Raw genomic sequence first — 27,080 nt, 5'->3', positions numbered from 1 at the left:
TGATTATATCCTACAACATTTGTATCTTCCATCAGGCCCAGATCCTTGGATCCATACAGAAGAGATTATTGAGACCTTAGAAATAAGCTGGAGACTGAGAGGAGTTCCTGATGCTCTCTGATCATGGTTCTTTCCAGATACTTGCCAGTTGAGCTGTCTTGCAAAACTTTTTATTTCAAAGTCCAATGGGAATTTCCATAATTATGCCCTGCCTTTTTCCAGCTCCTGCCTTTCACTTTCCTGCCCTCTTGGCCTCTCTCAAATGGAAATTAATCCAGCCTCTAACAAGCTGTCACTAAGTAAAGATTTTACTGTGATTATTGCTTAGGAAAAAGATATTGCCTTTCTCCCCCTGCCTCCAAATGCCTTATTTGCAGACTAGAAATCATGGGGCATGTGTCCAATTGATACATTTCTCTTCAAATAGCAGATCCAATGCTAAAGTGGGATGCAAATTTAATTATTCCACATGTACAGAACAGAAACAGAATCTCATTGTTAAATTTGTTCTCCTATGTTGGAAAGATTAAAAACAAAAGATGTTGAAGTGGTTTGTGTGAGCGGAATACATTTCAGCTCATAAAAATGTGAGGCAGTGAAATAAGGGCACCAGAGGACTTATTTCTACCACATAGAATTGTCATTATTTAAAAATGTTTCTTCTCAGAAATCTTTTTTTCCTCACCTGTGTACTTCCAACATTTCTATAATCTTCTTTGTGATGATTTCTCTAAATAATCCCCTTCAAACACTTTGTCTTCCAGCCATGCCCATATAATATAATTAATATGGAATAAAATGGTGATAAAATTAATTAATTGCAACATAAATATGCGTCCAGCAGTCAAGAGCCTGACCTTAACCTCTACCTAAACTCAAACTTTGGCTTTATTGCTTCACAGTTATACAAACTCAGGCAAGTTACTTGACTTCTCTCTGCTTCTGTTTCTTGCTCTATAAAAGGGCACAATAATGGTACCCACTTCCTAAAGTTTTTATGGAGTAATGAGTTAATACAAGTATTGTGTCTAGAACAGTGCCTAGTACTTAATAAACACTCAATAGAATGTTATTATCCCGTACCTGCCTCCTTTCCTCTTCATCACCTCCTTCAAAGTTCAACTGAAATAATTTCTATGCTATAAAACCATTTCACCAGCCAATAGTTAACTTTTCATCCCTAAGTTCCTTAAAACATTGTCTCTGCCTCATGTGTCACAATTTATCATGTTCTTTCTTGGGTTATATCTATATATATATACAAGTTACTCCATTGCTCCTAAGAGTGAAGAGAAGAGATCATCTTACTGCTTTACAGAGCAGGGAGAAAGTAAGTGCTTGCTGATCGATGGAACGAATAAAAGGACAAGGAGTGTTTTAATTAGAACCTTTGAGGGCTTACTATATATACCCAGGCCCTGTGCCAAGAATACATTATCTTATTTAATCTTTGCAACAGTTTTGGAGATAGGTTTTATTATTTGAAGTATATAGATAAGGGTTTGGGAGGTCAGAGAACTTTAATGACCTTGACCAAGGACACATGGGAAATAAGAGGCAGCATAGGCATTTGAGGTTACATAGCTCTGTCTGGCTAACACCTGTTAAACTGAGATTAGCTTACAGCTGCCTCCTTACACATCTTAAGCTCAGCCTAAAAGTTATGCCATACCTAATGAACCATAACCTAACTGGATGTGTAAACAGACTAACCTACTCTTGTAACAAGTAGCTGAGTCTCAGCCAATCACAGCTTGGTTGATGTTGGCCAATCACAGGTGACCAACGGTTCAAACCGTGTTCAAATAAGGCAAAGCCAAGCTATAGCCCTCTAGCTGTTTCTGTACCTCACTTCCATTTTCTATGCATCAGTTTCCTTTTTTCTGTCCATATGTTATCTGATCACTTGGAGGCCCTGGAGTCCTTCTGAACTGGGGGCTGCTCAGTTCCTTCTTTGCTCAGTTAAACTGTTGAATTCAGTTTGTCTGCAGTATTTCTTTTAACACTCTAAAGATCATATTTGTACCTACTAAGCAAAATTGTCCTAGGAGTCCCCACATAGGCATGGGGAAGAGCAAATTATGAAATAGTGCTGTGTGAGATTGGAGTTTGAAATTTACTGAATTTCTTACAGATGCATTTCTTCTGTTAGCAGGAAATACTTCAAACCAGAAATTTTGTTAATGAGCACATTTCATAAATCCTAGCTTGAGATGGAGGGAGAGGGAGAAGAGAGTAGCATTCTCCCCTACTCATCTGATATGGTTTGGCTGTGTCCCCACCCAAATGTCATCTTGAATTGTATCTCCCATAATTCCCACGTGTTGTGGGAGGGAACCCATGGGAGATAATGGAATCATGGCAGCAGTTTAACACAAGCTGTTCTCGTGGTAGTGAATAAGTCTCATGGAATCTGATGGTTTTATAAGAGGAAACTCCTTTCACTTGGCTTTCACCCTTCTCTTGTCTGCCTCCATGTGAGACCGTGCCTTTCACCTTCTGCCATGATTGTGAGGCAGCGTCCCCAGCCATGTGGAACTGGGGGTCCAATAAACCTCTCTCTTTTGTAAATTGCCCAGTCTCGGGTATGTCTTCATCGGTAGCATGAAAATGGACTAATACGCCATCTCAAGTATATCTGTCTCTGGGGAAGTGACTGCTTTCTTGATTACTTTTATCTCCTCCTTCCAAACTCTGGTTGTCTCTTAGGTCTCAGATCAAGCCACTCCCACTCCCACCCCTTCCTCTCTGCTCCAGCCAAGAGATCTATTTAAAATTTTTTGCATTGGTACCCTTCTTTTTCTTCAAGCTTCTTTGACCACCATCTCTTCTGTTTTCACTTTGACTCCCAAATGCTTTCCCAACCACTCTGGAAAGTTTTCTCAATCATTCCACTAAATTCACTGCATTGAATTTGCCTATTTATTCTTCATTTTCTCCTCACCAGTCTACATCCTCCCAGAAAACAGGTATATCTTCTACCTTATTCACAGTTAAATCTCCAAACTGAGTGGACCCTTTCTTGGCCAAGAGGACCCAGATAAACCTTAAAATTGAATTCCCGGTCATGACAGGATGGGAAGTGAGACATGCCTCAGGATGCCCCTCCATTATTAACCTTTAGCCAGAATTCTCTCCTAAGGAGTAAGCAGAAAACAGCCCTAGAAGACAAGAAACAGATGATTCATGCCTTTATCAACTTTGGCCAATCACTGGAGACTGCAACCAGACTCCCCCCTGCTTTGCAGGTTAACTTGACAACTCACCAGTTTCATAGCTCATTCCTTTCTTATAAGAGACCATGGATCACTGAGTGGTTCTGGCCAGTCTACAGAGGCTGTGCAGTGAGGGTTTCTGGGTCCCATGCTTTACCTTTTGATGTCAATGGGCCAAAAATCCCACCCTCAAATTACACTAATGCCACCAGTTTTTTGAACGTGCAACTCATGGAGAGGCATTAAGCTCAATTGTGCATGTGCATGTTTCTCCTTTTATAAACATTTTGACTTTTCCTATAGCTTGATAAATATGTATATTTGGTCTCCCCATTTAGCATAAATTTCTATCTTCTGCTTTCCTCCCTGGAAGTTCTTGCTCTTGGCTTCTGGCTGGAGGCTATGCTTCCCAGAATGTGGGATGCCCAGCCTGCAGGCTGAAATGCTTTATGAAAAATAAGGCTTTCCCTTCCAAATTTATAAGCCCCCTGATATTTAGTTGACAAACCTTGCAGAGGTTTAAATACCTCAAAAACTTTAGAAAACTGTAATTACCACTTTTCCTGCTCATACCACCCTGCCTCCACTCTCTCTAACAGCATATAAAAGGGAAAAAAAATTAAGGCTGATGTTACCTGAGAAAAAAAGCCCAGGAAGACCTTTTAGGAAGGAGAAGAGATTTTCCCCTAGTAATATAGAAACAGACGTCAACTCCTTTCCTTCCTACCTTACAGCTATAGTAACAATAATGTGCCCTAACATTTTAGTCTAGGCACACTGTTTCTCTTAAATACACATAAAAATCACCTAGAGAGTTTGTTAAAACAAATTCCTAGCTTCTGATATGCAGAGATTGGGCCATGTGAATCTCAGTGACCTGAATCCCTTACACTTCTTTATGGCTCCTCTGCCCCAGAAAAAAAAAAAAGAAAAAAAAGTTAAAATTCATGTATTAATTATAAATAATTGTGTCTCCATTAAGCACACCAAGTGATTCCTCATTGTCTCTGTCAAATAAAACCACCCCTTAACTCAAGAGGTTTTCTTCAGAAAACACAGCTCCACTTCCTCCCACCCTGAACTCAGTTAGATTAACATTAATGATTCTTCCTTTCAGATGGGCCCCAGAGCATTGGACCCTGCCAAGCCATTTGCCACTTAGAATGATGCTTGTTATGGCCTCTTGCTTGCAACATGGCTCTATCTCAATTTGGAAGTAGCAGCTGTTTAACAGATGCTCGCCCACTTAGACTTAGCCTTGAAAGGTATGGAGAGAAGGTCCGGTAGGCCAAGAAAAGAGAGGAGAGCATTGCAGATATATTATGATAAATTCTAGAAGTTGGGAGCGTAGATCCTGGAAAGAAAAACCACCATTGAGCTTTATAGTTGACTTTGAGTGATGAAGACTGAGCAGTTATTTTGCCTTTCCCAGGAATGTGTGTCAGTATTTTAAATAATTTTAACTACTCCTTTTTTTTTAATTTATAAATAAAACACACAAAAAAAATAGAATTAAATGTCTACATGTTCTAACTTCCTTTCTCCATTTTAGAGTTCATCCTTGTTTATAATGTCTTATGTATCCTAGAATTTGTACAAATATCAGAGCATTTAATATAAACAATTTGTACAAATATCAGAGCATTTAATATAAACATTTTCTGTTTTAAAATCACAAATGACATTATATATAACATTCTCTACATTGATTAAACATTTTTGTCACAGAATCATGTGCTTCCAAAAAAACAATGTATATATTTAAGTGTATAACTCATTGACTTTTTATAAACTGAACTCTCAGATGTAACTAGCTGCACAAAGACCATAAAACAGAACAAAACAGAATTTTAGGAGTTCTCTTGTGCACCTTGCTTTTTCATTTAATGAAACAGCTCGGCAATCTCTTCATTCAGCCTATATGAATCTACTATTATTTTAATAGCTATAGAGTGCTTGGCCATATGGCATTGCTATAAAGAAATACCTGAAACAGTGTAATTTATAAAGAAAAGAGCTAATTGGCTTGTGGTTCTGCAGCTGCACGGGAAGCATGGCAGCATCTGCTCAGATTCTGGGGAGGCCTCAGGAAACTTACACTCATGGCAGAAGATGAAGGGGAAGCAGGAACATCTTACATGTCCAGGGCAGAAGGAAGGGGTGGGGGCAGGTGCCACACACTTTTAAACAATAGGAGGAAATCTGCCCTCATGATGCAATCACCTCCCAGCATGCCCCACCTCCAACACTGGGGATTATAATTCAACATGAAATTTAGGCAGGGACAAGATCCAATCCATATCGAAGAGCCATATATTTTTTAATGACTGGGCTATTGATGGACATTTAGGCAATTTCCAGTTTTGCTCTGTAAATATCTCCATGAAAATTCTTGCACGTGGATCTTTGTACACTTCTGAGAATTCTTTAAAATGTACTCTTGAAGAAGAATTGCAATAACAAAAAATGTCTGTATTTTAATTGTTACGAATATTTTAAAATTGTCCTGCAAGAAGTTAAGGAATCTACACTAATCCACACTCCCACAATGGTACCAGCTTCAGAAAAATATAGTTTAAAAAATGCATGCTAAATATATACTACTTAGAATATGCTGATAAACAAACAGACAAAAAACTAAACATTACCAGCAGTCTTATCTCTTTGAGGTAACTCGTTATTTATTTTTGTGAACTTTTGGAATTTTTTTCTTAGGTTCAAATGAGGAGAAAGTTTGGTTGATTTGAAAAGGCATCGTGAAGAGACAGTCAGCCTGAGGATACAAGCTCAGTTGATGTTCTGGAAGAGAAAGCTGATCTCTTTCAGTTTAGCACCAAAACCTTTTCACTGCATCATTTTGGCAGCTCCTAAGGCTGTTCCTCCTCTCCCTTTAGAATAACAAACTCACGGCCTGCAAGAAAAGAGGGAGTCATAGACTTATCCAGGAAAGGAGGCATATGGACTCAGCGGCATGCCCAAAGGCCCAGGTACACACTAACTGAGCTGTGGGGCTTGTTATGCTGCCTGTGCAGGTGACATACGGGCATCATGGGATCCATTCATTAGAGTCCAGATGCTCTGATAAAGGGAATAGTGCCTTATGCACTGTCACGGAGAGAAAAACTCCTTTCTTTAACTTTCCATGCATTTTTCACTGCTGACGATCATTGAATAATATCTCTACTTCATACATCTGGGAGTAAAATGTTCACAAAAACAGTCTGTGTGAGAGATGAGCTGTCACAAAACAGAGCAGCAGATAAAGTCTGATAAAGTTCCTGCTGTATCCATCTCCCTTTCTCACTTGCAGCTGGTACTGGTTGTACCTGTGACACCATATATCTAAGCAAACAACATGAAAAGTTCTCTCAGAAGTATTTCTTCTCTACCATCTACCTTCTGCCATGGCATTCCTGGCAGAAGAACTCAGAATGGCAGAGATTTTCAGAGGTGAATGGGATCACAGAGACCATGTGGTGTGGGACTTCTCCAAAACTTTCAAATTATATGTAGACTGTGCTTAAACATTGCTTCTAAAGGCCCAGCATTGGCAGAGGTTATGAATAAAATCTGGAATGGGGTCCAGGAATATACATTTTTTACTAAGGTGATGCTGATACAGCAAGACCTCTAGTTTGCATTTAGAAAACATCATTTGAGTTCAAACCTCCAAGTGAGTAATTGAAGAAACTGAAGTCAAGTCCAGTGAGTATTCTATTACATTATACCAAAGAAATGCTTTGTTATTCACCCTTCCAAAGTCAGAACTCCGTTCATATAAGCTCAGAGTATTTCCTCACAAGATACTTACTAATTTATGAAGGACATACAGTCACTTGACAGCAGACAAAACTGGCAGACCCTTTCCTAACCAAGTGATCAAAGTTAATATCATCAGTTATGAACAAATCAGTAAATGGTACAGATGAGACAGGGAAAAGATGCAATAAGAACACAGCATCATTTTCATGGCATCCTTGCCAAAAAGGTGTAATCTAAATTTTTAATCATAGGAAATATTTGCCCAACCCAAACTGAGGTATATTTGACAAAATAACTGGCTAATATTCTCCAAAAAATGTCAAGGTCCTAAAAGACAAACAAAGAAGCTTATGAACTGTCACAGATTAAAGGATACTTAAAGGACACATGAGGACGAAATATATCACTCAGGATTGGGTTGTGAAACAGAAGATGACATCAGTGGAACAAGTAGGGGAATTTAATAAAGTCTTTAGATTAGATACTCATATGTTATCAATGTTAATTTCTTATTTTAATAATTGTACTATGGTTATACATTAACATTTTTGGAATCTGGGTAAAGGGCATACTGGAATTCTTTTCACCAGTTTTGCAATGTTTTTATAAGTCTGAAAGTTTTTCAAAAATAAAAAGCTTAAAAAACAGAAAAATTAAAAGGTAAGAACTCTACTGTACTCTCAGACTCCATAAAATTTAAGAGATAAAGAAATGGTAAAGACATTGACTTATAAAACTGATTTTTGCCTCTGAAACTTGAAGAATAGAGACAAAGGCTGAGACATAAGACAAGTTTTACAACTTTATCTGGTGTCCTTGGATAAATCATTAACTTCCTTTGGCTTCAATTTATTACATGAAACCATTATTAAATATAGTCAACTATCACATTATTTAACATTCAATAAAATTACTTGATTGTGTCCTTCCCTTAATAAGTAGAATAGGTTGCAGATGGAGAGGAAATGTATACTAGGCACTAGAATACCTCCCTACAACACTAAAACACTTTTACTTCATCCTAGATGACAATTTAAATCTTAGACTGTATTTCTCCTCTAGAATAGAATCTATATATAAGTTTATCTTGTTCGTAGCCAAAATCGCAGCACCTAGGGTAGTTTGCTGTCACAAAATATTTATCCTTTAAATATCTCCTGAATAAATTAATGAACGAACAAATCTATCTTTACCTCTTTGCTGGACCATACCAAAATTTATTCCTTCTACAAATTCCCAAATGTTATGAATTGGCAAAATCTACCCTATTTTATTGTTCTTTCTTAATTGTTTGATACTTGGCCATTGTTCTTTTTTTTTTTTGAGACGGTGTCTCGCTCTGTTGCCCAGGCTGGAATGCAGTGGCGCTATCTCCGCTCACTGCAAGCTCCGCCTCCCGGGTTCACGCCATTTTCCTGCCTCAGCCTTCGGAGTAGCTGGGACTACAGGCGCCCGCCACCTCGCCCGGCTAATTTTTTGTATTTTTAGTAGAAACGGGGTTTCACCATGTTAACCAGGATGGTCTCTATCTCCTGACCTCGTGATCCGCCCGCCTCCGCCTCCCAAAGTGCTGAGATTGCAGGCGTGAGCCACCGCGCCCGGCCTTGGCCATTGTTCTTTCAGGCAGTATTTTAGCTGTCCTTCCGGCGCAGTTGAAGACTCTATAACCGGGCGTTTGCCATTCAAAATAGGTAGAGTGGCACATTCAAGAGGGAAACAGCCCTGAGGCATTCTCACAGATAAAGGTAAGTCGAATGTTTAGGAAGCACTTTAACTTGAGCTTCTGGAAAGTAATCTCTAAGAATGTCATGCCTAAAAAGAGTTTCTTTCTTTGCATGGTGGCTGTGGGTTACACTAAATGGTCTAACAATACGATTTAGGGTGAGGCCTGGCCAGAATTTAGGGCTGGGGCTAGTCATGCGAGGAAAACCAATAATGTCACCTGAGGTGAGGGCTTTGGATCATGCAGTATGAGTCAACCTGTAGACTGAGATCAACCACATGGGCAATCAATCAGTCAATCCTATCTACATCATGCACTGCCAGTCAAAATTCTGAACAAGGAGTCTTAGTGAGCTTCCGTTTTTGGCAGTCCTCCAAGCATATTGTCATACAACATTGGCAGGAAGGTAACACATCCTGACTTCTCAGGGAAAGAACAACAGAAGTTCCACCAGGGAAATAAAGTGGAGTCAGATTTATAGAAGATGTTAAGGTATGAATAAAGAAGTATGTCAGTTTTGTGCATTCTGTGATAACCTAAAACAGAGGAAGAAATTTCAGTGAAGGAGTTCAAATCAGAATGCAAAACAGTAACTAAAAGTTCTGAAACATTGAGCAACTTGGGGGAGTGTCACACAATACAAAAATTAAGCTCTAATAATCTGCAAGAGTCCTTTAATTCTGTTGTTATAAAGATGATACTGTACAGGACTTGTAAGGAATTCCATGTTCTCATCTCTGGCTACTACTCTACTTCTTCTCAAAGTTTTTATCATAGTATCATATACTACAACTAGAATGAATTGGTCTTATTTTGTACTTTCTTAAATATGCCATAGTCTGTGTTTATGTTGTTCCTTCTGCTTTGAATGCTTTTCCACGCTCTCTTTGTCTGACTAACTCATGGTTATAACTTAGGAAACACTGCCTCCAGAAAACCTTAATTGTCTCCATGTTTGGCTGAGATATTCCTTTCTGTGGTCCACAAACTTAATATTCTTGCTCTTTCATAACACTTATGCCCTGGTATTGTATGTATCTGCATAAACTCTCTACCTGGCTAGATTAAATGCTGACTAATTAATGACAGGAAATGTGCTCACTTTAGTCATCACTGAATTCTGCACATCCAGAACACTTATTTTATACATGTAATGAATAAATGTGCACTATTTGTTAAATAGCTGAATAAATACATTTTATAAATACTGCTTTTGGCTTATTCATTTTTATTTTATTTTTTTAGGAACAGGGTCTTGTGTTGTTGCCCAGGATGGCCTTGAACTCCTGGGCTCAAGCAATCCTTGAGTAGCTGGGATTACAGGCCTGCACCGCTGTGCCCTATTTATTTTTAACAAGGGGCATTATATGCCACTTAACTATCTGATATTTCCATCATAAATTATGATTGACATTTCTCTGTTTATTTTAAGCTGGGAATAAGCTTAACTCTCAAGAAAGATTCTCTGGAGATTATGGCTCTTTTATTGTATGGACTGATCTTAAATCAGTACCTTAGTGTAGCATAGCAAAATAAGTTCTGGACTGAAAGGGAGGTGACTGGATTTCATAAGAAATCTAGCAACAAATTCTGTAACTTAATGACTATAGTATAAGACTGCTTTTTCTACCAAGTGGACATCAAGTAGACTGTAAATATTAGCAATCTCTCCAGCAATCTGAGATCAGAGAATCTCTATCTCAGAAGAGTAGAAAAGCTTATTTGCTAGCCAAATGAAGAGTAGTCTCCTAAGTCTTATCTATTACCAATGTTGCCTGGACTGAATTTGTTATAGTGACTTTTTTTTTTTTCAGTTTCTTTTTCCCTTTCTCAATGAAGAAGACATTTGTGGATTCTTTCTTTTTTCTCTCTGTCTCATTTTGCCTTTCTCTCTTCCTTCCTGCATGCCCCAACTCTCAGGATCTCTAGTGCATTATTAACTGGGACTTGTTCAATTAAAGGGGACGTGGACCTTCATATTTCGTGGTTCCTCAACAACGATCAGGCTGGCAGGCCCTGGAGGAACGGCAGTCCCTGAGACACTGGCTGCATGAGCTAACAGGAAAAGATGAGCAATAAAAAGAGATTATGAGAGAAATCAATAGGTTCATACTGGCCCCATATGTCCACAAACATCTTTTTGCTGCTGGAGAATCACTTCTGAGATTGTAGCCATCATTACTGCAGTATTTATTTCTCTCTCTCTGACCCATCAAATACCTGCCTAGAATCAGGAGTCTATTTGGTTCTGGCGTTTTAAGCTCTCTTAGTTCTCTATAGGTCAGGTTTTTGGTCTTTTCTCTTATTTCCTAACTACAAGCCAGAGACTACAGTTTCTTTAACTGGCTGACCACAGGCCTGAAATATTGTGCAAGAAATTGTGGAATTCACAGGGAAGTAGGGATTGGTCTTAGTGACTTTATTCTAATTCTGAGCTTCAAAGATTCTGTGGCTAAATGAACATTTTATCTAAGATGAAAAACTTGCTGTTGGTTTCATAAAAACATATTTATTCAACAAATATTTATTGGGCATGGTGTGTCTGGTATTAATTTATGTTTTTGGCTTCATTGATTACATCTAACTATTTTGTAAATTTTAGAAAGGTTCTGCCTGGTGATTTAGAAAGGTTCTGCCTGGTACCACACTCCTGATAGCAGACATAGTCTCTGAGCCTCCACATTCTGTAGTCATTTATCTTGATGTTTCCCAAAGTGTGGTGCAAAACCATCTGTCTCAGACAAGCTGCTAGAGTGTAGTAGTTATGAATATGGCTCTAGAGCTGAATTGCACCTCAGCCACTTACCATCTATGAGACATTGGGCAAAGCACTTAATCATTTAAAATCATGTCTTGTGGAGTAAGTCCTGAATGATGAGCAACTATCAGAATTTTCCAGCAATTCTATCAAAATGCAGATCTAGAGATGTTTTAGTGGTGGACTGACTGTCTGCAGCAAGATGATCTTTATTTATTGAAACTTGCGGAAGCACTGAATTTTATACTTTCCCCTTAAATTTTCTCATTTTTTCTTCCCCCCACTTCTATCAATGACTGGGTTCAAATCTGATCCTTTCATTTTTCATGATGTATAATTTAGGCAAGTTTCTTGAACTCTCTGATACTCAATTTTTTTCACATGTAAAAAGAAAGACAATATTTTCAATGTTTCTGGTGATGATGAATGAGGCGAGGATTAAATACCCAATAGAATGGAAGAATACCCAATACAATGAAATACCCAATAAAATGAGAATACCCAATAAAATGAAAGTCATCATTTGTTACCATGTAACAAGCATTGCCTTATGGTGTTTAGCTATCTCAGCCACTTTGTAAGGTAGGTAGGTATCATCATGCCCATTTTACAGATGAGGAAACAGGTTCAAAATGGCTAAACCATTTGCACACAGTCTCAGTCTCACAGATAGTAAATGGCAGATCCAGGATTTGAAAGCACAACTATTTTCGAATGTGGATATTTTATCAATAAAGTGTCTTCTACTTTTCTTATCGTTTTGTAAAGTTTCGCCTCTCCTTGAGAACCATGCAGGTAATGTCTCTCAGGAGAGGATTTTCTGAAATCAGGCAGCAGATAGAGAATTATCAATATTTATACTCTTCATCAGTGTGTTATATATTAGTGACAAATGTTTTTACAACAGTACAGGCAATTTTAGCAAAAAAAAAAAAAAAAAAATACTAAACCCCTAACAATAAAAGTTGCTGGAGTAGAAAGCACTATATATCCGTATAGCTCATTATATATCTTTGCTAACAGAGTGTTTCAGGTCACCTTATGGGGTTAAGGAAGCCCCACTGTCCTTGCATTAATTCATTAATTTTTTTCTCAATCTTATTTCTTACACTCTATTTTGTTGCTATTCAAGAGGTATCTATACACTAGTTGTAAGTAGTGAAGAAGACAGTAAAGTTCCCTGACATATGGCACTTAATTTTAATGGGGGAACATAGATAAAAATTACTATATAATGAGCTATATGGGTACATAGTACTTTCTACTCAGCAACTTTTGTTGTTAGGGGTTTAGTGTGATATTTTTGCTAAAATTGCCTGCTATATATATATATATATATATATATATATTTATTTATTTATTATTATACTTTAAGTTCTAGGGTACCTGTGCACAACGTGCAGGTTTGTTACATATGTATACATGTGCCATGTTGGTGTGCTGCACCCAGTAACTCATCATTTACATTAGGTATATCTTCTAATACTATCCCTCCCCCCTCCCACCACCCCACAACAGGCCCCGGTGTGTGATGTTCCCCTTCCTGCGTCCAGGTGTTCACATTGTTCAATTCCCACCTATGAGTGAGAACATGCGGTGTTTGGTTTTTTGTCCTTGCGATAGTTTGCTCAGAATTATGGTTTCCAGCTTCATCCACGTCCGTCCCTACAAAGGACAAGAACTCATCATTTTTTATGGCTGCATAGTATTCCATGGTGTATATGTGCCACATTTTCTTAATCCGGTCTATCATTGTTGGACATTTGGGTTGGTTCCAAGTCTTTGCTATTGTGAGTAGTGCCACAATAAACATGCATGTGCATGTGTCTTTATAGCAGCATGATTTATAATCCTTTGGGTATATACCCAGTAATGGGATGGCTGGGTCAAGTGGTATTTCTAGTTCTAGATCATTGAGGAATAGCCACACTGTCTTCCACAATGGTTGAACTAGTTTACAGTCCCACCAACAGTGTAAAATCATGAGTGAACTCCCATTCACAATTGCTTCAAAGAGAATAAAATACCTGGGAATCCAACTTACAAGGGATGTGAAGGACCTCTTCAAGGTGAACTACAAACCACTGCTCAATGAAATAAAAGAGGATACAAACAAATGGAAGAACATTCCATGCTCATGGATAGGAATAATCAATATTGTGAAAATGGCCATACTGCCCAAGGTAATTTATAGATTCAATGCCATCCCCATCAAGCTACCAATGACTTTCTTCACAGAATTGGAAAAAACTACTTTAAAGTTCATATGGAAACAAAAAAGAGCCTGCATTGTGAAGACAATCCTAGGCCAAAAGAACAAAGCTGGAGGCATCACGCTACCTGACTTCAAACTATACTACAAGGCTACAGTAACCAAAACAGCATGGTACTGGTACCAAAACAGAGATATAGACCAATGGAACAGAACAGAGCCCTCAGAAATAGTATCACACATCTACAACTATCTGATCTTTGACAAACCTGACAAAAACAAGAAATGGGGAAAGGATTCCCTATTTAATAAATGGTGCTGGGAAAACTGGCTAGCCATATGTAGAAAGCTGAAACTGGATCCCTTCCTCACACCTTATACAAAAATTAATTCAAGATGGATTAAAGACTTAAATGTTAGACCTAAAACCATAAAAACCCTAGAAGAAAACCTAGGCAATACCATTCAGGACATAGGCATGGGCAAGGACTTCACGTCTAAAACACCAAAAGCAATGGCAACAAAAGCCAAAATTGACAAATGGGATCTAATTAAACTAAAGAGTTTCTGCACAGCAAAGAAACTACCATCAGAGTGAACAGGCAACCTACAGAATGGGAGAAAATTTTTGCAATCTACTCATCTGACAAAGGGCTAATATCCAGAATCTACAAAGAACTCAAACAAATTTACAAGAAAAAAACAATCCCATCAACACGTGGGCAAAGGATATGAACAGACACTTCTCAAAAGAAGACATTTATGCAGCCAAAAGACACATGAAAAAATTGCCTGCAATATTTTAAAACCATTGGTCATAAATATAAAACATACTGATGAAGAGCAATATGATGGAATAGGACTTTCCACTGTTCCCGCTTCAGAAACATCAATTTGAACAACAATCAACACACAAAAGTACCTTCACAAGAGCAAAGGAAACCAGGTGAGTGATTTTAGCATCTGGGCATAGCACAGAAATCAGAAAAGGTGCATTAAACAGAGTAAAACGGGCAGTTTTATATCAACTGAGTCACCCCTTTGAAAATTCCAGGCAGTACATCGTGTAAAGAGACACTCTTCAGCTTGGGGAAGGAGAAGAAAGTGAGCTTTGGACTTTTCCTTGGGCCCCAACATTGGATCTGCACCAATAAAACCCAACACTGAGCAGGCTATCACAACCACAGAATTCAAGGTAGTACCTTTGGACTGAGTATCCAGGCCTGCCCTGGCACCAGATTGGACCCTGCTGCTCCAGGTTCCAGGCCTGCTCATTGGATTCAGTCTCCAGGCCTGCCTCACCATCAGGCCAACCCTAGTGGCCCTGGGCTCTGGACCAGCTGCAGCACAGGGCTAGTCCCATCACAAGGTAAGCCCTGCCAGATTCAGGCTCTAGGCCTGCCCCACAGACTCAGTCTCCCGGCTGGCCCCAGCAACCCTGGGCTCAGGCCTGCCCCAGCACCATGCTAGTTTCTGCATCCTTAGTCATCATGCTAGCACTCACAGATCCACTCATCAGGATGGACCCTGTGCATGCAGAATTCAGGTTTGCCCAGTAGCTGGTCAGCCTCTATGACCCCAGGCTCCAGACCTGCCCCAGGTTTCAGAAAAGCCCAGAGCTAGGCACACACACAGCCCCAGGCTCAGGCCCACCCTGGCACTAAGTTTAGCAATCCTTGCCTCAGGCACTAGGATAGAACCCATTAGCTCAGGTTTTAGGCCTGCCAAATACAAGGTTGGTTCCTGGTTCCATTCTCCAGGCCAGATACCGGAGCCACATGCTCCAGCAGACCTAGAGTTCAGACCTGCCCAGGGTCCAGGCTTATCTCAATAGATCCTAGCACCAGGTGAGACTCCTGAACCTTGGCTCCAGTACTGACCCTCAGCACCCAGGATCTAGGCCAGCCCCCAAAACCCCAGGACCCAGGCCAGCCCTCATGTTCCTAGCCTTCTGGTCAGCATCATCACACCCAGCTTCCAGGCAAGCCCCCATAGCCCTTGGCTCCAGGCAAGTTTCTGTGGCTCCAAGCATAATGTCAGCACCTGCCATCCCAGGCTACAGTCTGGCCCCTGTGGGTGCAGGCTTCATGACTTCCCTAGGACCAGGCCATTCCCAGGTTCCCATAAGGTCCCAGTGGCCCAAAGTTCCAGTGGACCCAGGGGCCAGGCCTGATCCAAAAAATACAGGGCCTAGGCTTACCTCAGGAGACCCTAGTGACTGGCCAACTCCTGTGGACTAAGACTCTAAGAACAACCCTGCAGACTTAGGCTCCAGGTCCATCCCAGTAGACCTAGGCTCTAGGCTTATCACAGCACCTGGCCAGCTCCTTCAGACTCAGGCTCAAGGGATATTCCAGTATCAGGTTAGCCTCTATGGATTCATGCTTCAGTAGAGACCCCATGGATCTAATCAAGAGGTCTAGCACTATTGATCCAGCTTTCAGGTCCAACTCTGCAGATCCCAGGCACCAGGCCCACTCATCTGCTGACCCTGACACCAGACCAGCTTGCCTAGAAACTTCAGAAGCAAACCCATTCATGAACCATGCCAGATGGACTGTTAGAATCTCTCTGGACAGGCTCACTGTTGAAAGTTTTTCTAAAACAAAGCCAGTCTGCAATGTTTGGAATAAGTCCATACTTCTTTAAATACACAGAAACCAACACAAGGCCACAAGAATCAAGAATGATCAGGAAAACATGACACCAACAAAGGAATAATGCACCAGTAACCAACCATAAATAAGTGGAGATTTACAAATTGCCTGACAAAAAATTAAAATAATTGTTTTAAGGAAGCTCAGTAAACTTCAAGAAAACATAGAGAAAAAAATTCAATGAAATCAGAAAAACAATAAATGACCAAAACAAAAAATAAATACCAGAGATATTGAAATTATTTTTTAAAAATCAAATAGAAATTCTGGAGCTAAATATACCATGAAGAAAATTTAAAATGCAATAGAGAGCATCAACAACAGAATTGATGGAGCAGAAGAAAGAATTTGAGAACTTGAAGACAGGTTATTTGAATATGTACAATCGGAGGAGAAAAGATCTAAATGAATAAAAAAGAATGGATAAAGATTATGGGACTTTTGGGAAAGCATGAAAAGGGCAAGGCTTTTTGATTTATAGGAATTAATGAAGGAGAAGAGAGAAACAGTGATATTTAAAGAAAGAATAGAAGAAAACTTTCTAAATTGGGAGAAAGATATAAATATTCAGGTGTGTAAAGGTTAAAGATATCTAATTAGATCCAGTCCAAACAGGACTACACCAAGTCATGTGATAATCAAACTGTGAAAATTAATGATAAAGATGGAATTCTGAAAGCCACAAAGGAAAAGAAGAATATCACATATATGAGAATTACAGAACCACTAGAAACAAACCTCTCAGCAGAAATCTTACAGGCCAGGAGAGATTGGGTTGATATATGCAAAGTGCTGGAGAAAAAAAACAAATCATCAGTCAAGATTATTTTACCCACAGAATTTGTCCTTCAGAGAAGGAGAGATATAGGCTTTCCAACACAAACAAAAGTGAGGGAGTTCATCACCACCAGAAAGACCTGTCTCACAAGAACTACTAAAGGCAGTCCTTAAAGATGAAAGAAACATGCTAGGTAGCAACAGAGAAACATAGAAAAGTATAAAACTCATTGATGAAAGTATGTACACAGTCAAATTCAGAATGCTTTAATATTGAAATAGTGGTATATAAATCACTTAAATCTTTACTATGATGGTTAAAAGAAAAAACTGCTAAAAATAATAATAGTTACAATAATTTCTTAAGGAATATGCTATTTAAAGAGATGTAAGTCATGGCATCAAAAACACAAAATGTGAGGAGATGTTGAGCTTTTTTAAATGAGATCAAAGTTGTTATCAGCTCAAAATAGCCTATTATGACCATAAGATATCTTATGTAACTCATAAAGAAAAAAATAGTAGATACCAAAATAATAAAAAGAACCAAGTATACATTAGAAAAAAATCACCTAATTACCAAGAAAGGCAGAAGGAGAAGAAGAAAGGAATATATAATCTACAAAACTACCAGAAAGCAATTAACAAAATGGCAGTAGTCATTACCTAACAATAATTACCTTAAATATAAATGATTTTTTTTAATCAAAAGATATAGAATGACTAAAAGTATAAAAATGAGACCTGCCTATATGCTGCTTACAAAAGCCTCACTTTACCTGTAAGGACACATATAGACTGAAAGTGAAGGAATGGAAAAAATATTCCATGCAGATGGAAATCAAAAGAGAGCAATGACAGCTACGTTTACATCAGATAAAATAGACTTGGGTGAAGAGTAAGACAGACTGTAATATAATAATACCAGGGACTTCAGTACTCCACTTTGGGCATGGACAGGTTATCCAGACAGAAATCAATAATGAAACTTTGGATTTAAACTACACTAAACCAAATGGACCTAACAGACACATACAGAATATTCCACACAAAAAAGCAGAATATACATTCTTCTCAAGCGCACACAGAACTTCTCTAGGATAGATTATATGTTAGGCCACAGAGAAGTTTTAACACATTTAAGAAGATTGAAATCATGTCAAGTGTCTTTTCTGACCACAATGGTATGAAGCTAGAAATCAGTGACAGAAGAAATCTTGGAAGACTCACAAATATGTGGGAATTGAGACAAACAAAAATGGACAAACAACATAACAAAATTTAAGGGATGCAACAAAAGAAGTTCTAAGAGGAACATTTATAACATAAATGCCTACATCAAAATAGAGAAAAGATTTTAAGTAAGCAACCTAATATTATACTTTAAGAGAGTAGAGAAAGAAGAACAAACTAACCCCAACATTAGTAGAAGAAAGAAAATAATTAGTATCAGAGTAGATGTAGGCAAAATAGAGACTAGAAAAAAACAATAAAAATGATCAACAAAACTAAGAGTTTTATTGAAGATTAACAAAATTTACAAACCTTTCACTAGACTAAGAAAATAAAGAGAAGATGAAAATAAATAAAATCAGAAAGAAAGAGGAGACATTACAACTGATACCACAGCAATAAAAAGCATCAGAAGACATTACTATGAGCAATTATATATCAATGAGTTGGATAACCTAGAAGAAAAGAATAAATTCCTAGATACATGCAGTCTGTCAAGAAAGAATTATGAAGAAATAGAAAATCTGAACAGACCAATAACAAGGAAGAAGAAAGAGTCAATAGTAAAGTCTTTCATCAAAAATAAAAAGGCTCAGGAAATGACAGCTTCACTGCTGAATTTTACCAAACACTCAAAAAACAACTAACAACAATTATTCTCACAGTCTGAAAAAACTGAAGAAAAGGAAATACTTCCAAACTTATTTTACGAGGCCAGCATTTCACTGATACTAAAGCCAGACAAAAACACTACCAGAAAAGAAAATTGCAGGCCAATATTCCTGATAAGCATAGATGCAAAAATTTGCAATAAAATATTAGCAAACCAAATTCAACAACACATTAAAAGGATCTTTCTAATAGAATACTTTATATGCCTTTGGGAATACTCTGCAGCCATAAACAAGAATGAGATCATGTCCTTTGCAGGGACATGGATGGAGCCGGAGGCTATTATCCTTACCAAACTAATGCAGGAACAGAAAACCAAATACCACGTGTTCTCAGTTATAAATGGGAGCTAAATGATAAGAACACATGGATACATAGAGGGAAACAACACACACTGGGGCTTCCAGAGGGTGGAGAGTGGGAGGAGGGAAAGAATCAGGAAAAATAACTAATGTGTACTAGGTTTAGTATCTGGGTGACTAAATAATCTGTACAATGAACCCCAATAACACAAGGTTGCCTATGCAACAAACCTGCACTTGTACCCCTAAACTTAAAATAAAAGTTAAAAAATAAATAAAATAATGCTTCACCATGATAAAGTGGGATTTATCCCAGAAATGCAAGATGGCTCAACATACACAAATCTGTAAATGTAATATACCACATTAATAGAATGAAGGACAAAAAACATAAAATCATCCTAATAGATGCAGAAAAAGCATTTGGCAAAATTCAACATCATTTCATAATAAAAACTCTCAATAAACTAGGTGTAGAGGGAATGTACATGAAATAATGCTTAACGTCACTAATCCTAAGCGAAATGCAAACCAAAACCATAATGTGCTACTATCTCACACTTGTTTGAAAAACTTTTTTCAAAAACTCAAAAGATAACAAGGGTTGGCAAGGAAGTGGAGAAAAGGGAAAACTTGTACACTATTAGTATAGCCATTATGGAAAACAGTATAAAAATTCCTCAGAAACTTAAAAATAGAACCACCACATGATCCAGTAATCCCTCTCTTGAGTATAAATTCAAAGGATATGAAATCAGTTTGTCTAAGAAATATATCTGCACTTCCATGGTTATTGTACCATTATTTGCAATAGCCAAGATGTGGGATCAATCTAAGTGTCCATCAATGGATGAATGGATAAAGAACATCTGTCATATGTACTTAAAGGGATTCCTTTTTGCCTTTGTTTTTTTTTTTAAAAAAAGAAAACCTGCTATTTGCAACAACATGGATAAACCTGGAGGACCTTAAGTTAAGTGAAATAAGCCAGGCACAAATAGAGAAGTGTCACAGCATCTCACTTACATATGGAATCTAAAATAGTTGGACTCATAGAAGCAAAGAGTAGAATAGTGAATACCAGGAGCTGGGGAGATGTTGGTCAAAAGTTACGAAATTTTGGTTAGATAGGAAGAATCTACAGATCTCTCTATTCAAGAGCTCTGTTGTACAACATGGTGACTATAGTTAATAGGAATGTACTATATTCTTGAAAATTACTAAGAGTAGATTTTACATGTTCTCACCGCAAAAGAAAAAAAAAATGATATGTGAGCCAGTTCATATGCTAGGTAACTTGATTTGGCCATTCTGCAGTGTATACATACTTCAAAATATGATGTTGTACAAAAAAAATCTACATAATTTTTGTTAATTAAAAAACAAATTTTTAAAAATTACTAAGATAACTCAAAATTATAATTGATTTTTATAAATGTCATACATGATACAAATAAGATATTATCTAAGGGTAAAGAATATATTTGAAAGAATAAGAGAAGAAACTAAAAAACATTTCACTTGAAAACAAAAAGATTGTGTTCAGAGATAGTGCATCCACTTGTAACTGCTAAGCTGTTCATGGTGGCACACGTAATACTCTAAGTAACTTTACTGTCTTTATGGGCTCTTGATGTGTATTCATGTTCTTAGACTTCATATTAAGAATATTTCATCTCAAGCAATATTGGCATCTTTGAAAACATAATGCTTTCCAAAACCAATGTCCAGGATAGTCAAAGTAGGTAATTTTCTCTGATGTAAACGTTTACTATGATGTTGATATCCTTATTGTTTTCTTATAAAAAGTTATAAAAATTTTCTGTCCATAATATTTGTCATAGAAATAACCTTAGAATAGTCTTTTTGAGAAGATTCCATACTGTTCTCATCCCTGCTACACTTAATTGATCAGAATTGGGCACCTGTTCCCCAAGACAGCCCAGGTACAATCTGGTCAGCAACCCATGAAATGATCTTGTATAAACCATAAGCTGGACCAGTCACATCTCTTTCTCTAACATATTTGGATCAGCTAACATTAGAGAATTATGTTGATAGCTTTGGGGAAGCAAAAATGGAAGTGTTCATAGAGACTATGAGGTAGAGTGAGGAGGGCTTTGAAAAACAATCTGAGAAAGTCATGTGATGAGGTTTTAATGCAATAAATAAGCAAATGTTATGAGAAAAGAGAGAAATGACAATGAAGCTAGTCTTTAGTGAGCTAACTAACGAAAAGGAAAGAGAAGTGGAGACCCAGAGAGTACCTGAATGACCTTAATTTTGAAAAATTCCAGTAGATACCTACCAGTGTCTGCTGCCAGAGACTTTAGAACTTTGCATTGGTTTTCATTTTCAAGAGGCTGAATGAGCATTTGAGTGGCATGTCATAAGAGAATTAAAAAATGGAGTTGAGACTAGACTATATAAACTCATAGGTGTTTCTTAATTATGAGAGTCTAAATTTAAGATCCCAAATCATCGACACCCACACAATTTACTGTCTACATTAAACATCACTTTAGTAATCCATTGCTTTCATCTGCATGACTTTACAATTCTAAGAAACTGTTGCCTAGGAAAATAAATTTTGAAAATGATTTTCTTGTTCATTCCAGGATCTTCACAAGAAGATCACTTAAATAAAGACCAATTGGTTAAATGCCTCTATAGCATCAAATGATAGCTTGCCCCAAAAGATTCTTCCAACTAAAGTATTCACCAATTCTAAACAATTATATCTGAATTCTTACCCAGTCTTAATCAAACCACTTCATTGAAAAACCCCTAAATTTTGTAAATATTCTAATTTTATCTTTCTCCAAAAATTTACTGAGTCTGCCAAGATGTTATATTCCCTTACTATAAGAATCTATTCAGCTTTTCCTTATCAGCAGGTTGTTTTTTCTTTTAATATCATATGGTAGTTTATGTAAAACCAACTTGAGAAAAAAAAAAAAAATCCCCTAGTAGCTTCCAGAATCCGAAAGCCTTATGCTTTTGTGCGTTTACATCATACACTTTAAGACTTTGTCAAATGACCTGCCTTAATCAGGATTTTTAATCCTTTCTCCCACCCGATCCCATTTATTCCCTTGCCACAGTTCGTAGGCATGGCATTCCTCTCACTCATCTTTTAAAATGGAGAGTTTTTTGCTCCCATTTCATGTGCTATAGTCTCTGAATTGTCCCGGGCTAAGTAGTCTCTTTTTTATCTCTGTAAATCTATCTGTATTTTATTTTCTCACCAAAGTGCGAATACTTGAATCTGTAATAGATCAAACCTTTGTTGAAATCCCTTTCAAATTATATTAACATTAGGCTGAGGTACATAGAAAAGATGATGTGATTTTTCTATCTCTGTATGCGTGTGTGATTGCGTATGTGTATGTATGCAATTTCAAAAGAGAAAAACAGATAAACACACAAAATGTCTAAGAACATCAACCCTTTCATCAAATAGCAACCAAATTAAAAAGGAAACCAAAGATAAATTCAGGTCCATATTTCAGAAGTGAATGAGGACCTCTTTATTTCCAATGCAATAGAAATGCAAAGCGGAAGAAATCAATGCAAACCAGTATGTCTTGGATCAGCACATTTTAAAACAAAATGTACCTTTGTATCTAAAAATCTGAGAGCCATGAATATTTAACACAGAGAGAAAAGAATGATTTTGTCAGCCTGTAAAGCAAGTCCCAGGGAAGCTTAAATTCTGCTGCCTTCTATTAGCTTCTCAGCTCGGTAAACAAAATGAGTCATTCAGGGAGAAGGAGAGGAAGGAGGTAAGGACCAGGGGAGGCTGAGTGAGAGGGTACTTCTGAGGCTTGGGAAGATGGTAGTGGAGGGGAGAGAATGATGAGGTTTAATGCCAGCTAGTGGTCATGAGTTCTCTGGCTGGGGATAGAGCAGCTGGAGATAGTCTGTGGAAAGAATTATTAAAAATCCTACCAGTTTTTGGAACCAAAGGAAGCAGGGAGTGGCTATTGTAGTAAAGGGATCTAAGGGACTGATTTGGCTATTCCAGGATGCATGTCTTGTCCAACTAATCTCTCCAAGGCTCTCTCTCCTAATCTCTTAAAGGGTAGTAATACCAGCTCTTTGCTTTAGAAGAATATCTTAGGGATAAATGAAGCGCATTAGCCAAAATCCATGCTAAATATTTGATGGTTGTATCTGAAGCCACACAAGGGAATATTTGATCAGCTTGCTATCTTCATGGGGGACAATTCTTAATGTGGCATAATTCAAAACTTTTATTACAGCCCAACCCCTATCATTATGACTCAGATAATGTTCCCAGGAGTTTGCCTAATACTCAGAAAACAACATCCTGCAGGCTAATGATGTATTGATTCTTTGGCTGTGAGGTCTGCATGAAAGGAAAACGATGAGTGGGCTGGGATGGTATACATGGGTGTGTAGTTGCATTAAACAATACTAATCAACAAGTTTGTCTGCTCCTTCAGTCTTTCCTCCCCCTGCCCCCCCAATATCCTGTTAGGCTTCAAACTGGCATTTTATCCTCTTGTTTTTTAACAAATGACTTTTGCAAGAGGCGGCATAGTGTTGTGTGAAATGGACTCCGGACTGTGAATCAAAAACCTTCATTCTCATCCTAACTCTGCAATAAACACCGCTCGTGAATTTGAGCAAGCCACTTCCAATTCTTTATTTTTAGAGTGTCAGTTTCCCAATCTGTAGGAAAAACAAATACATTCTACAGTTTTTTGTTTGATAGAGGGAGAAGGGAAGAGACTTTCATTCTAGATCACACACATTACTCCCTGTTTATGTTTCTGCCCCAGCCACTCTCTGCTTAGAGCCTATGTTTCAGGGCTATAAGCCTTAAATATAAGCTATAAGCCTTGCTGGAGGCTGTCACAGCCTGAACTAACCATTAACTAATTAAGGGGAGCAAATCAAGTTGTTAAAAATCTGTAAAACTAATAAGTCTTTGCAAATCGTTTTTATTTTTATTTTTAATTTAAGTGGGTACACCGCAATCCCATCACTTCAAGGCCAGCGTGCTTAGCGCAAGGTATCAGCAGACAACCCTTGAAAAGAAGATTTCTCATTAAATACACTAGCCCTGAGGCCATCACTTCACTCAAAGCTTGTCCTTGGTACCTTAATTTTGCAGAAAAATGCAGATTTTCAGAGGATGTAAGAAAAAGGCATCCAGGCTGTCTCCTAGGAGTCTCTTGAGCCCTCAGGCAATCAGTCTAGAAGCAAAAGTGTTTTTATACAAAGGGACACTTGACACCTATCAATTATCTTCCTAAGCTGACTAATTCTTCTTTATGGCTTCTTGGTGCTCAAATCAGAGCAGAGGTGCCATCTCTATGAAGGTTGACTTTGTATCAGCTGAAATATGGGAGCCACCATGGAATCATAGAATAATGGATGTTCAGGGCTTGTCGTATTAGAGATGGAGATGATTGGCACAGGAGCATCTAACTGGGATCATTTCTTCAAGTAAGGCATTCTTAGCCTAGGGATGTGAATAGAATCATTCTGCAAATAGGTACAGGGTTTCTGTGCTGAGCTCACGCTTGCATTTGAGGACAGAGGACAAAGAATTGAAAAGAAAGGGTCTCTTCCACTATAATACCTGAGCACCTAAGTGGAGATATAAAGATGCACACAATGATTTACCATCACTGGTTCATAAAACTGAAATTGTATTTACATCTCTCGTTATGTGAGGTAATGCAGGAAAACATTACAAAAGACGTGATATCTGAGCTGAGGCTTGTAGGGTGAGTAGGGTAAGGGTAAGCAAGCAGAGGGAAGGCCATGCCAGGCAGGGGGAACATTATATATAATGGCAAGAAGATCTGCAAAATAATTGTTTGTTTGTTTGTTTGTTTGTTTGAAAGCAGTTTGGTGTGAAGAGGTGCTCCTGGGATACTTGTCTTCCCAACACATACATGCAAGATTTGATGCTACAGTTGAAGGGAGACGTTATCAAATATTGAGCAGGTGCACAGATTGACTGGATACAAATAGTAGAATTGCCATTCTGGAGGTTGTAGGGAGACTATCGAAACACATGCCAGGTCACAGGAGACACTGTCCATAGGAGATGAATGAGGACATCATTTTGACAGTGTAGGGGAACAGGTGAGACCCTGAAGCAGGATAGCAGCAATTGGAATAACTATCATGTAAGAGTTATTTAGATGGTGGAATTAGAACAGAAGTTTGCAACCGATATGGTAGCATGGATAAGGAAGAAAAATAAGGCATTTTATTTGTGTTCAGGTTGTTATTAAAACTTCCTCACTCAAAGTAATTTTCCCATTTTTTAACAAGTAAATTTGATTCCAATATATGTTTTAACCCAGTTAATACGACCACAGTGCACTGTATTTTCAAGTTAGCAAAAATTGACAGCAGACAGCTTTTTTCTTAGTTTTACTAATCAATATCCATTGAATTTCACTGGACATTCTAAACACAGTATATGTATTTGGGAAGAAAATGGTAAAAAGCCCAGGACTCTCACCCTTCCAAACCTATGTGTGGAATCTGTTAGCCTGTATGACCCAATTCTCCTGTGAGATGACTCCATTAACATGGAAATGCCAGCTTTGGAAATTGTGTTTTCAGAGTTCACAATATAGCTCAGAAAGAGGCCAAAATGGATGTTGTAGTGTCCATTTTGACTGGATACAGCTCTCATGGGTTTCTTTGCATTTTTTTAATGTGCACTAAAGAGCCAAAGTTGCTGAGCAGATAATGCAAAGATACAAACATGTTCTTGTGCAGAGGATAAAGAAAAGATCTGGAAGTCAAAATGTATCATATATAGTGAGATAACATTATTAATGAATTATTTGTCCATTCCTTAATTAGATAAATATTTGTGGAGTTTCAAACATCGTAAACTGTACAGTGGGTATAATGATAGAATCAACAGATTTTAGATGTGAGTTTCAATATTCAATGATGAGTTTTGTAATTGGAGTTAAGAAGTGTCATGGGAGTGGATATCAGATGTTCCTAACCATGAATTAAGTTCTGTATTGAGCTCAGGCAGGAAATAAATAACAGCAATTCATTTTTCAATCAACATTGTATACTTATCTGTGCTTCAAATATTGAGCTGGGTTTGTGGTGAATTTAAAATAAATCAGACACTTATCCTTTTCTCTAGGTATTTGTACAACAGCCGTGGTAAGGTATGGAAACAAGTAACTTTGAAATTATTAAATCCATGATAAGCACCTTGGACAAAGGAAGTGTCACAGGACTTAGGCAGAAAGAGAAGTTGATTCCAATTAGGGGATCTATCAAGAAAAGCTTAAATATCCAGGAAAACATCTATAAAAACAAAATACATTTGGAAACATAGTAATAAAGAAATTAGACTTATTGGGACTTGCTCTAAGAAGGTTAGCCAGTTGGTATCCAAGTTGAAGGAAGATATATTACAAAAGAGGTAATATCTGAGCTGAAGCTTGAAGGATGAGTAGGATTTATTAGGATAAACAAGCAGAGGGAAGGCCATGCCAGGCAGGGGAAACATCGTATGCAGTGGCAAGAAGATCTGTAAAATAATGGTTTGCTTGTTTTTTTGTTTAAAAGCAGTTCAGTGTGAAAAGGCACTGCTGAGATATTGCCATTACTGACACTGAGACCGAGGCACTTCTATTCATTCAGACTCAAAGCATGTGGTCCTCAACTCTGTTCCTACAACCACGATCTTACGTCAGGCCCTTCTCATCCCCTCTTGGACAGCAAACTACTTTCCTTGCCATCTC

Source organism: Gorilla gorilla, chromosome 13, assembly GCF_029281585.2.
Source record: "Gorilla gorilla gorilla isolate KB3781 chromosome 13, NHGRI_mGorGor1-v2.1_pri, whole genome shotgun sequence".
Taxonomy (NCBI): domain Eukaryota; kingdom Metazoa; phylum Chordata; class Mammalia; order Primates; family Hominidae; genus Gorilla; species Gorilla gorilla.
Note: the sequence above shows the minus strand (reverse complement) of the source record.